Raw genomic sequence first — 10,896 nt, forward strand, 5'->3', positions numbered from 1 at the left:
CAGATAGTGTATCTTAGTTTCATTATGCAAATTACGATTTTGTGGGTTAGATATTCATATAGGTGATATAATTGTATATAAGGGCACTCTCCATACTAATGGGGAATTTAGGTGTAAGTTTCATTTTGATTGGTTCAGAAACGGTAATGGTAACCTGCATATAGTGAACAGACTTGTGGTTTTTGTTATTATATTTGTTAATAATTTAGTTTAATTATTTTATAATTCAGAATAAGGATAACATTGGTCAACAACAAATATTTCACTGTCACCCATCATCGGCCTAATTTGAATGGTGCCCACATCCATAAGAGGATTTGTAGGAAAGCGGAATTAGAATGTTCTGAGTATGGTGATGGTATCACTGAAATATTTTTCAAAAAATGTAATGTTTACTACCAACAATATAAGAACCTTCATGAATATAAATAATTGGTAATATCATAGAAATAAACAGGATTACATTATTTTTTTCCTCCATGATATCACACAGTGTCTCTTGCTTTTGTGCAAGCACTCTTATTGATTGAATCGACTTGACTGGAAAATATCCAGATGCCAATTGTGTAGTAAAATGATTTCATATGCTCTAATTAACATTGTCTTTACAAAAGGTTGTTCTTTGTTAATATGAAGTGTATAGAAACTGAATAACACCGTCCATATTTTCCATTAAATAGGCTAGTCATGCAAGACTGATTGAGGAAGTCAGGTGAAAGAGGCAAAGAGGGTGTTGGTACTTTGCATAACAATAAACACCTTGTAGGCTGGTAGCGTCCTTTGATGTAGAGCTGTGCAGTCGGACTGGTGCAGGCAATGGAGGATCATTTCCAGACTTGCATAACCTGCATGCAAGGGTAATTGTATGGTTACAATTCTGTTCTTCAGATTCAGTTATAGTGTGAGTTGTATATCATTTGTTATGTTTCATAATAAATTAATTAGTAATTTGACTTACAGAATTACACCAGTACAATGCAATACTTTGTTGGTGGTGGTAGAGGTGGGATTTACCATTTTTTCAGGTGAAGAAATTGTATTTTTAGTAACTAATTTGGTACTACATTATGCTACTAAATGCTTCATACCACAATCCATGAATTACCAATTTCAATGACTTAGGTACTTATTCCATGATTAACTTTTTAAAAACATTTTCAGAATTTAGGGTGGTGTGCTAGACTCGTAAATGTGAATTTTTTCAGTAAATCGTATAACACTCATGAAAATATTCTCACCATTAAACTTTATAAACATTCCTCATAGAAACTAAATGAAAAAAAACAATTACATTTAAATGCAACTGTTAGCAAAACTGTGATGTCATGCAAATTAATAGATGATGGCATCATCTGTTATAGTTCAGATTTACATGTTAAAAACTCACTGATGTATAATGGTTATAATAGTACATTATGTGATGTACATTGGTTATAGTGTATGCAAACTTTAGTTATGTTCTTGATTGACTACAGTTGCATTTGTTGAGAACATTTATTGAATTGAAGAGTAGAGAATTATTGCAAACATTTCCATGACAAATTGTTTTGAAATACTTTTATTTCTCACCCTGTTTCTTGTTTTGTATTCATCATAAATGTTTGTGTTTCAACAATTTGTTTGCATTTCCTTTGTGGTTTAAACCAGGGCAGTTTTTGTATTGTCATTTTCAGGTCAATGATTCGTACCATATAGTAGTACAAATTCTGAAACATTTGAAAGTCAATGTAGAACCTGTGATTGTTATGCATTATTTATATACGGTAAAATGCAGTCTGGAAGGCATATAGTCCAGTAAAAAATCACCCTCACTGCGGCATAAGCTCGTACCCTAATGAAATTCACACAGTATCTTCAGAATATTTTTGAAAGATCATAAATTTCTTGATTTTATGTCGTGCCAAATCTGGAATTTAATGAGAAAATGAGACTTTTATACAAAATTTTTACCTACAGTACCTCATGTCGTAATTTCTTTACTGCGAATGCGACGAAGCGTGACCGAAATTACGATACACCGTTCGTTCGTTTTTATTTCACATTGCATCACACTTGATAAGTTGTTACAGATTAATTCAAAGTATTAAATAAAAGATGCAAAGCCTGGAATAGAGCTTTAAGCCTGGTTTCACCAGAACAAAATAAACTAATAATTGTATCAAATACAAAAATATAAAACAATACTTAATGTTAACTTAAGATCAGAAAAATATATAAATTACGCCCGTAATAAATATATTAATAAAGCTATGAAACCTATGGTAATTAACTGTTTATAGCATAAATTGAAATATAGTTTACAATAAAATATATAATGAAATACATAACATATAAAGATATCAAAATATAAACTATAAAATTTACAGATACGTGTTTAAAAATGTCCAAATAAACATGGCCTTCCATAAAATGAAGTACAGTACGCCCTCATTCGTCATACTTTTATCGAACTTGTGAATTTTTAGTTATAATACAGAACACATACAATTTGTTAGTTATTGCCTCTTTTAGCAACAAATATATTTTCTATTTTATATACATTATTTTAATCATAGAAAATAATGTTTTTATATCTTCTACAACATCTAGTATACCATTATGACTCTACAGCTCACTATGTCAGTCGGTTGGTTGGTAAACACTAACTTGAGCATGCGACTGGCCTTGTTTAGTGGCATACTGCATATGACCTGTAATTATTCTGAACATTCTTTTTTCTTCAACAGCATTATTGCATGGATATCAGAGTGCATTGCATATTTTAAACTATCATTCAGAAAATATTTTCTGATTCAGACAAATCCCAAACTTTCGGTGGTACGCTACTAATGTTTGAAAAAGTAAAGGTAGCATCTATCATAGGCGCAAAATGGATTATGCTCATTTACATTATTGGTTTTCTTCTTACTCTAATTGACATTGACCAATCGCGAATACAGGAATATAAATACAGGTACATGAATTAAATGTCCACTGCCCACAATAGAAGTGGAAAATAACCTTAGTAAATACTAATCTGACAAATAACTTTAATTTTATGCCTACTTACAAATTCTTAAAGCCCCCTTCCCTACGTTTTTTAGATCTAATTTAAGATCACAAACTATATTTACTGTAAAAATAATACTATATGGTCCTATTGCGATAACTTTTTTCGTCTTTAAACGGTTAAAAATGTGAAAAATAAGTCGATTCTAATAATTATAGCGGCCCGCTATAAATCCCAAAATGCATTGCGCGCGGATTGATATTTTTGTTTTTCACCTGTAATTCGCCCACTTTTCGATCGATCGTGAGGCCAAAACAAATGGAAGACTCCTAACTTTTCAGCGAAAATACCGGGTTTTCCCCAATTTGTATCAACGGAGTCTGGCAAAAATAGAAAGACAATTAATGCAGCAACTATACAACGTCAGGCTAGGTATATAGCTAGCGTACGATGTTCGTACGTTACCGATGTTTACCAGCTAGGCCTACAAAACTAAACCTAGCTAGGCTAGGCCTAAGACCGTCCACGAGAGGTCGATCGCCGCGAGCTACTTAGGTAGTGCATTGTTTCTCACTTTTTATCATAATTTACCATAAAACGTACATTTAAGACAAGGAATGACATTGTTTAATGTTTTTAAAGTGATATATATGTATTATTTTCCAAAAAACGTCCAAAATTGCAGGGAAGGGGTCTTTAAACATGTTTAATAAATGTTCCTATTTGTTTTACAATTTGGTTATATTATGTTACACAAAAACATGGAAATTAATCTAATGCAATTTATTCTTTACAGATGACAGCGTAAATAAAGTGAAATGGCAGATTCACAAGGTAATGTTCAGATGATTATAAAATTCAAATCAAAATCATGCTTCCATTCATAATTCTATTAATGTTGGTTTTATAGAAGAAATGAGTATTATAAAATAGTTGACGATTAAATTGTTCGGTTCTAGTATATTATATACCTGTATCAATAGGAATGTATTATATTGTTAATTCAAATATATTTGATGATAATTAGGTGATCATTTAGAATAAAATGATCACCTATTGTTATTGTATAAAATCTCTTATGATTCTTCTTTATTTCTCTCTGTACAGATTTTGTGTAACAAATATCTCAAAAAGTTTAATGTTAATGATTACCAAAATTTCACAATGTCTTTCAAGTACTTTAACTTAGTCCTATACCCCTTTCACACCAAAACTCCGGAGAGTCTCCGGAGACACCCCTTTCACACCAACCTAGCGCCACCGGGGTTAATAAAATAAAATTGTAAATGTCGCCCTCTATTTTTTTTGTTTACATAGCGACGATCATTAGAATAATTTTAATTAACAATATTTTTAATTTAATAATTACTTTCAAAAGTCTCAGAAGTAATATAATGTTTTATTGATACTACTTATTATTTTTTAAACCCGCTATATATTTTGTACAAATATTTAAAGTATTTTGAAATAAAACTAAAGCAATGAGTGATCGTGTGAGGATGACCTTTTGACCCGAAACACTCCGGAGTTTGATGTTGGTACCTTTCACACCAAAACACAGGGGTGTCCCCGCAGTTCGCTCTCCGGAGAATGTTCAGCTGTTCAACCCCGCAGTTTTAAACTCCGGAGTTGCTTGATTTTACCTTTCACACCAAACAGCGGGGCGTCAACTCCGGGGTGTCTCCGGAGTGTCTCCGGAGTTTTGCTTTTGGTGTGAAAGGGGTACTAATAAGCTTTTCAGCGTGATCACTCATCTGTGACGTCATTTATACGCCATTTTGTGAAATCACATTATCAATCATATCTCCATAATTCATTATCACATATTAACGAAATTCACTACACGTAAACTTCAGGTCAAGGGTAAAAAAATTATCAAATAAAAACGCACGCGCACATAAGTCCATGCGCGTTAAAAATTAAAAAAGCTCCAAATTAAGTTTTGATCAATTTAGAGCATGATTTAGGCCATTTGCGTGTTTCAAAAAATTACTGCGCAAAAACATATTTTTGCGCGTGATACTTTAAAAGCGTAAAAAATATGAATACAACTCACATTCTACTCACCATCCTTAGTACATTCACCAAATTTGAATCCGTTCTGACTTAAAATAACGCTATACGAGCAGGTTAAAATGACAAAATTTAGTATGTTGTTTCAGACAACATTAGGGACCTATCCTGAAAAATTCAGCTTTAGCATATTTATTTCTACTTCAAAGTCTAATACTCCTAGACTATTAACGTACGTGCATGTAAAAAAAAAATTAATTTCAGTAAAATGATAAAAATGATCACCTATAATTCGTTAAAGTGACGAATTAAATTCTAGTTACATTATCAGATTTGTGATTTGTGATAGTATGTGTACTGACAAGTATCTGTCATCTATTATAAGATATCAATTGTGTGGTAAAATTGTCAACTAGATGCTGTCTTATGATTACCTCATCCTTTGGAAGGAACATAAAGTTGTGAACAACCTAAATACACATTTTATATGTCAAGTAGGATAATTGTAGGTGCTGTACTATGGCTACTGTAAATCTTATTTCAGTTTCCAGTTACACCGTCAAAAATATTTTTTCTTTTTTTTTTCATTGACATTAATTTATTGTGCCTGAAAAGTTTAATTTGTTTAAAAGAATATTAGTATTTCTAATCTACAGTATACTACAAAGGATTGTGTTGTTGTGTTGTTGTTTTGTGTGTTAGATTGTGCACATAAGGCATGTGCATTGTTACCTCACAAAAATAAAACTGATAAGAAATTTAATTTCATTATGCAATTATTTTATCTTAATTCAGGGGCAGATTTAGGGGGGGGGGGGGGTTACGCTGCCCCCCCCCTTTTGTAATATATATATATTATGCACCCATTTACATACGATTTTACAGGAAAAGAGGGTACAAATCAACATTAAAAATTGTTAAAATCTTCAATTTTTTTATAAGTTGAACCGAGTTCAACTTCAACGTTATGATCGGTAAAACTGACTGACCAATCAAATAGTTCATAAATTACGTCATTATAGTGTGTGAAAAAATACGCACGCGTTGACAATTCTTGATTTTTTACAATGCGACGATGTTTGTTGTACTCTTTTAAAGTCTGATATTTCAAAATAACAAGTGTAAGTAAAACTAAATTTTAATATAAAAACAATTTAATTTAATGTTTGTCTTTAGTGTAAAGCCTAGATTAAGATATCAGCGAAAACATGTCCTAAGCCGGCTGGGTTGAAGCATCAAAACCCGTAACTTTTTCTATTATCAAACGGGCCCGGCTGTGCGTGACCAGCCTTGGCTTTGCAAAACTTCACGTCCATGTGTCCCAGCAACGTCGAAAGAACCAAGAAACCATTAACGATCGCGTAAAAAATGTGTAAAAATTTGCGACGGGAAAACAGGCTTTAGGCTATTGCCGCAACAAAAAAAACAGTTCCGTATATTAAATATGGTCTATAAAACCCACTATATTCAGATAATTATATGACAAGAATCGACTGGCCAAAACGCCTCAGATGCTATCTCGGGGCATCTAGAAAAAAATTGTTTCCGGGGGAGCATGGCCCCCGACCCCCCTAGACGATTATTTTCCCATATCGGCCCCCTCTTTATCAAAATCCTAGATCCGCCCCTGTAATTAGTCGGTAAAACATTTTTTCGTGGCTTAGACTTAGACTTTTAGAGCACTCTTTATACTAATGGAGATTTGGATGTATAAGTTTCATCCGATTAACAAATGGTAACATGCATTGACAGTTGACAAACATTTTGTGGTTTTAATAAATTAAATAATTTATTATATAATATAGAGTAAATTACACAGAAAAAGTAATGTGATGATGTGTGTTTGCCCAGCCTTTGTTTAAGGTGCACTTTCACCTTGGCTGTAAAACCCCAGGGCAATTTTCAGTCAGGTTTAGACACGCAAGTGATTATTAATTTCCAATAGACCATATCATAAAAAAATCCATGTGAGAAACTCCATGTGTGCTCTCTGTTATATAAAATCTTTTATTTTCCTTTGAATAGGCTGACATGCAAGACTGATTAGGAAGTCAGGTGATGTACAGAACGCGGCAAAGAGGGTGTTGGCACTTTGCATAACAATAAACACCTTGTAGGCTGTTGGCGTCCATTGATGTAGAGCTGTACAATCCCATTGCTTACCAGAGGATGGATGATTCGTTCCAGACATTCATAACCATGATTGTGTAATTTTATTTCAATAGTGTGAGTTACAGTATATCATTTGTTTTTATTTCATTACAGCAAATTTACATTTTAGGCTAGTTTTACTTTTTGAAGGTTAATAAAAAGCTAGTCATATCAATAAACAATAATACAATAACAATATATTTTGGTTTAGTATATTGAATAAACAGTAGCCAAAACATGGTATTTTGGTTCATCTATCAAGCGCAAGTACTGTATGTCGTGTGGTTTGTTAAGCCTAACATTCTTAGCATCTCAAACTTTGAGATGCTAAGAATGTTAGGCCCTTTTCACACTGATGGTGTTTTAGCATATGACAATGACAAATTTTATGTCTGAACAGTTAGGATTACAGCATACAATGCTGTAGCGTATTATTAGTGGAAAACAAAGGAGAGTAACACATAAAACTAACATGAGAATGGTTCGGCAATGGGATGGATGAAGTAACAATTCACAATACAGAATAGACTGAACAAGGTATTTTAATACTGAAAGTTCTGTGTCATGTGAAATAGATTACATGTATTGTACATATCCATGTCTAGGCTACAGGTTCAGTTCCTTTTTTAGACAAATTAAGGTTAGAAAAATTATGTTTTAATATGGGAGTGGATATCAAAAAGAAATTTTTGAGTTTGCGTTACAATTACAGGTTTTATGCATACGGTATAAAACTGAGTCGTTCTTTTTTGTTTCAAAAAATCTTTTCACAGAATGATGATGTTTATATTCATTGTAATAATTGTAATTATTAACTAATTTTCAAAACACATTGGCCTACTGTAGACTTTACCATATACAATATCTAGTTTCCAACCTTTGTTAATTAACCCAGAATTTAACAAATATCCCACACCACACCAATTCACTTCAGTCAACAAAAACATTGAAATAATAATATGTCATGTTAACACTGTTTTAACTTAGACTTGCCCCAATTGTCGTTATCTCGGGACCGTTCTATGGTTACCACCAGGTAGGCTTACTTATCAAGGCTTCTATGAATGGATGTACTGGTTGGGAGCAGAAAAACTAGTAGACCATACCCAGTACCGTTTTGATTACGATCAATTGGGAAATTACCTCACAATGTTATGGTCTTTTTATATTAGTCCACCAGTCAGCATTTTGACTTTTGTCAGGAAACTAGAGACTTGAAATTGATGTGCAGACCGCAAACATGACCTAAATTAACATGTAACTATTGATTTCAAATAAACGTTAGAGCTGACTTGAATCATAAAATCATTTTCATTTTTGTAGGTCTGTTGTGTATGTATAATAATGAAAGTAAATAAAAATGTCAATATATTTATATTTTAGATGTGTATTATCAATGAAAGTTTGCTTAAATATTGGACATTTTTTTATATTTATTAGGATTTTTAGGTTCTTTTTTACTGCTCTTTCTTTAAGCTTTTGGCGATCCTACCAGCCTTTGTAGAGAGGCAGAGAGTATACCTTTTTATTAAACTTGTCTTTTTATTGTTTTATTTTTTGTAATAAAAAAATGGCGAAATAAATGAAATGAAGGTAGATTGATGACGTCACTGTACCAACACTGATATTATAGCTGATGTTCATTCGCACCTGGGTGTTGGCAGTGAGGGATCGAATTTTTAAAATATAAACATCTAATAATATTTTAAGGAGCTGTTTCTACCCCCCCCCCCCCCCCCCCCCTTCTTTATGTTTTATTGAACAAATGTTCAAACATAGATTGGAATTGTGTTTCCACGGATGTATGTATTTTTATTTAGGTTTAATTTTTAAATTTATAATTTATTGAAGCCATTAATGTTGTGCCCTTAAGGCAGGCCAAGTGGCAACCTAAAAAGATGTGGATAAACCAAAGAATTTCTAGGTATAATAAAAGAAATGAACAGATTGTAACAAACAGATCTCTGGACATTTAGAGCGACTTGTTTCTATTGGCAATCGCATTAATTATCTCTGCAAAATTTGTTATATGATGTTTTTAAAATGTGTTTGTTTTTGTCACCTAAACAGATTTGTTTTACAATTCTGTTTTAAAGTTTGTTGGTTAGACTTTCATAGATCTGCCTGTGATCTTACTGAGTAGGTAGTATATAATTCAGTTTGAAATGGAATTTTTTCATTATTTTAAACCTATTTTAAAATCTAGGGCATATGCAATTTTAATCATTTTATATGTATTATATTTTTAAAGTTTAATATTTTTTTGTATTTTATTATATTATTATTTATATTACGTCGTGAGGTAATTTCCCGATTGATCGTAATCAAAACGGTACTGGGTTTGGTCTACTAGCGTTCCTGCTCCCAACTCGTCATCCATTTATAGAAGCCTTGATGAAGTAAGCCTACCTGGTGGTGGCCATAGAACGGTCCCGAGATAACGACTATACTTCGGCTTTAGTCATTAGAAGATCGAAATATTGTTAGAGATAGAGTATACGATGTTTGATTATGTGTGGATGTAGTGACTTGTTCTATTATTCAAATGATGTTCCGCATAAGGAGATGAAGATAGTAGTTGAGTGTAATGATTTTGTATATCAATTAATTATCCTAGACTGTATATTATGTGATAAATATTATTAATATTTATTGTTATGGTTATAATATTAATAAAAAGATATTTGTTAGTATAAATTTATTTTTTTATATGAAAATAGTAGAGTGGATAGAATATAATTAATTTAAAATTTAAAAATTTACCTTAAAAACTGGTTTTGAACTGAATCAGTTGTCTTATCTTTGTATGTATGATTTGGTTTAAATTATGTTCGATAAAAATGCGTATGCGTACAGAATGAAATGTTCGCGTTACGATGTACCATGTAATAAAAGTTATGATGGTAGAAAAATAAAAAAGTAGTTTAGGATGTAGAAATAGGAAAAGTTTGTTAGTGCAAAAGTGTCGTGAGGTGGTTTCCCGAATCTGTTTAGGTGTAGTAGTAGCATATAATTCATTCTGAAATGCAATTTTTAAATTAATTTGTATCTCAAAATTTAGGGCCTATGCAATTTTAATCATTATATGTATCATATTTTTAAAGTTTAATATACACTAAATTTCTATTTTATTTCTTTTTTTGTTTTTCGGAAATTTATTTTAGTTCAACTTTAATGTTAATGTTTATCTTATATGGTTTTTCTCATAATTATAATGTATTTAAGAATTTTCTTTGTGGATAACCTCTACTTATTTGTGTCATTTATTTTTGTAATACTGAACATTGATTTACTTTGTAGCCTACTGTTTCTCTTGTTGTATGTTCTATATCTTTAAAAGTATGACAACTACTCTCAATCATTTTATTTGCAGACAACAACACAATGGCATATTCTAAAGTTCAACATTTCCAAGACCTAAAAAGTGATTTCGGTGGATGCTTTGAAGGTGGTAGATACAATTGGCTAAAATTCCTACTATTTGATCACTTGAATGCTGCTGACATTACAAATCGAGATTTCAATGGACATAACTTACTCAATTCACTTGAAGACAAAGGTTTCATCTCACCAACTAATGTTAACTTGCTGTTAGAGATTACAGAGCTATCACAACTCAGGAGCGCTAAAGAACTTGTAACACGATATATTATGAGTGACAACAGTGTTCAGGACAGGCCTGAAACAAAGTTGTCATCTTACAGAAAGAAATTGTTTAATGCCCTCATAAACGTTAGCCGAAA

The 10,896-nt window shown here is 31.9% G+C and overlaps 1 long non-coding RNA gene across 1 annotated transcript; it reads left to right on the top strand.

The window, feature by feature from the left end:
- The first annotated feature begins 523 nt into the window (after nt 1-523).
- On the top strand, nt 524-10,766 carry LOC144837406 (uncharacterized). The gene is made up of 3 exons (XR_013611473.1): nt 524-712; nt 7,058-7,228; nt 10,527-10,766. It is a non-coding gene; the product is annotated as an uncharacterized LOC144837406 (long non-coding RNA).
- Nucleotides 10,767-10,896: the final 130 nt, after the last annotated feature.

Source organism: Antedon bifida, chromosome 3, assembly GCF_963402885.1.
Source record: "Antedon bifida chromosome 3, ecAntBifi1.1, whole genome shotgun sequence".
Taxonomy (NCBI): domain Eukaryota; kingdom Metazoa; phylum Echinodermata; class Crinoidea; order Comatulida; family Antedonidae; genus Antedon; species Antedon bifida.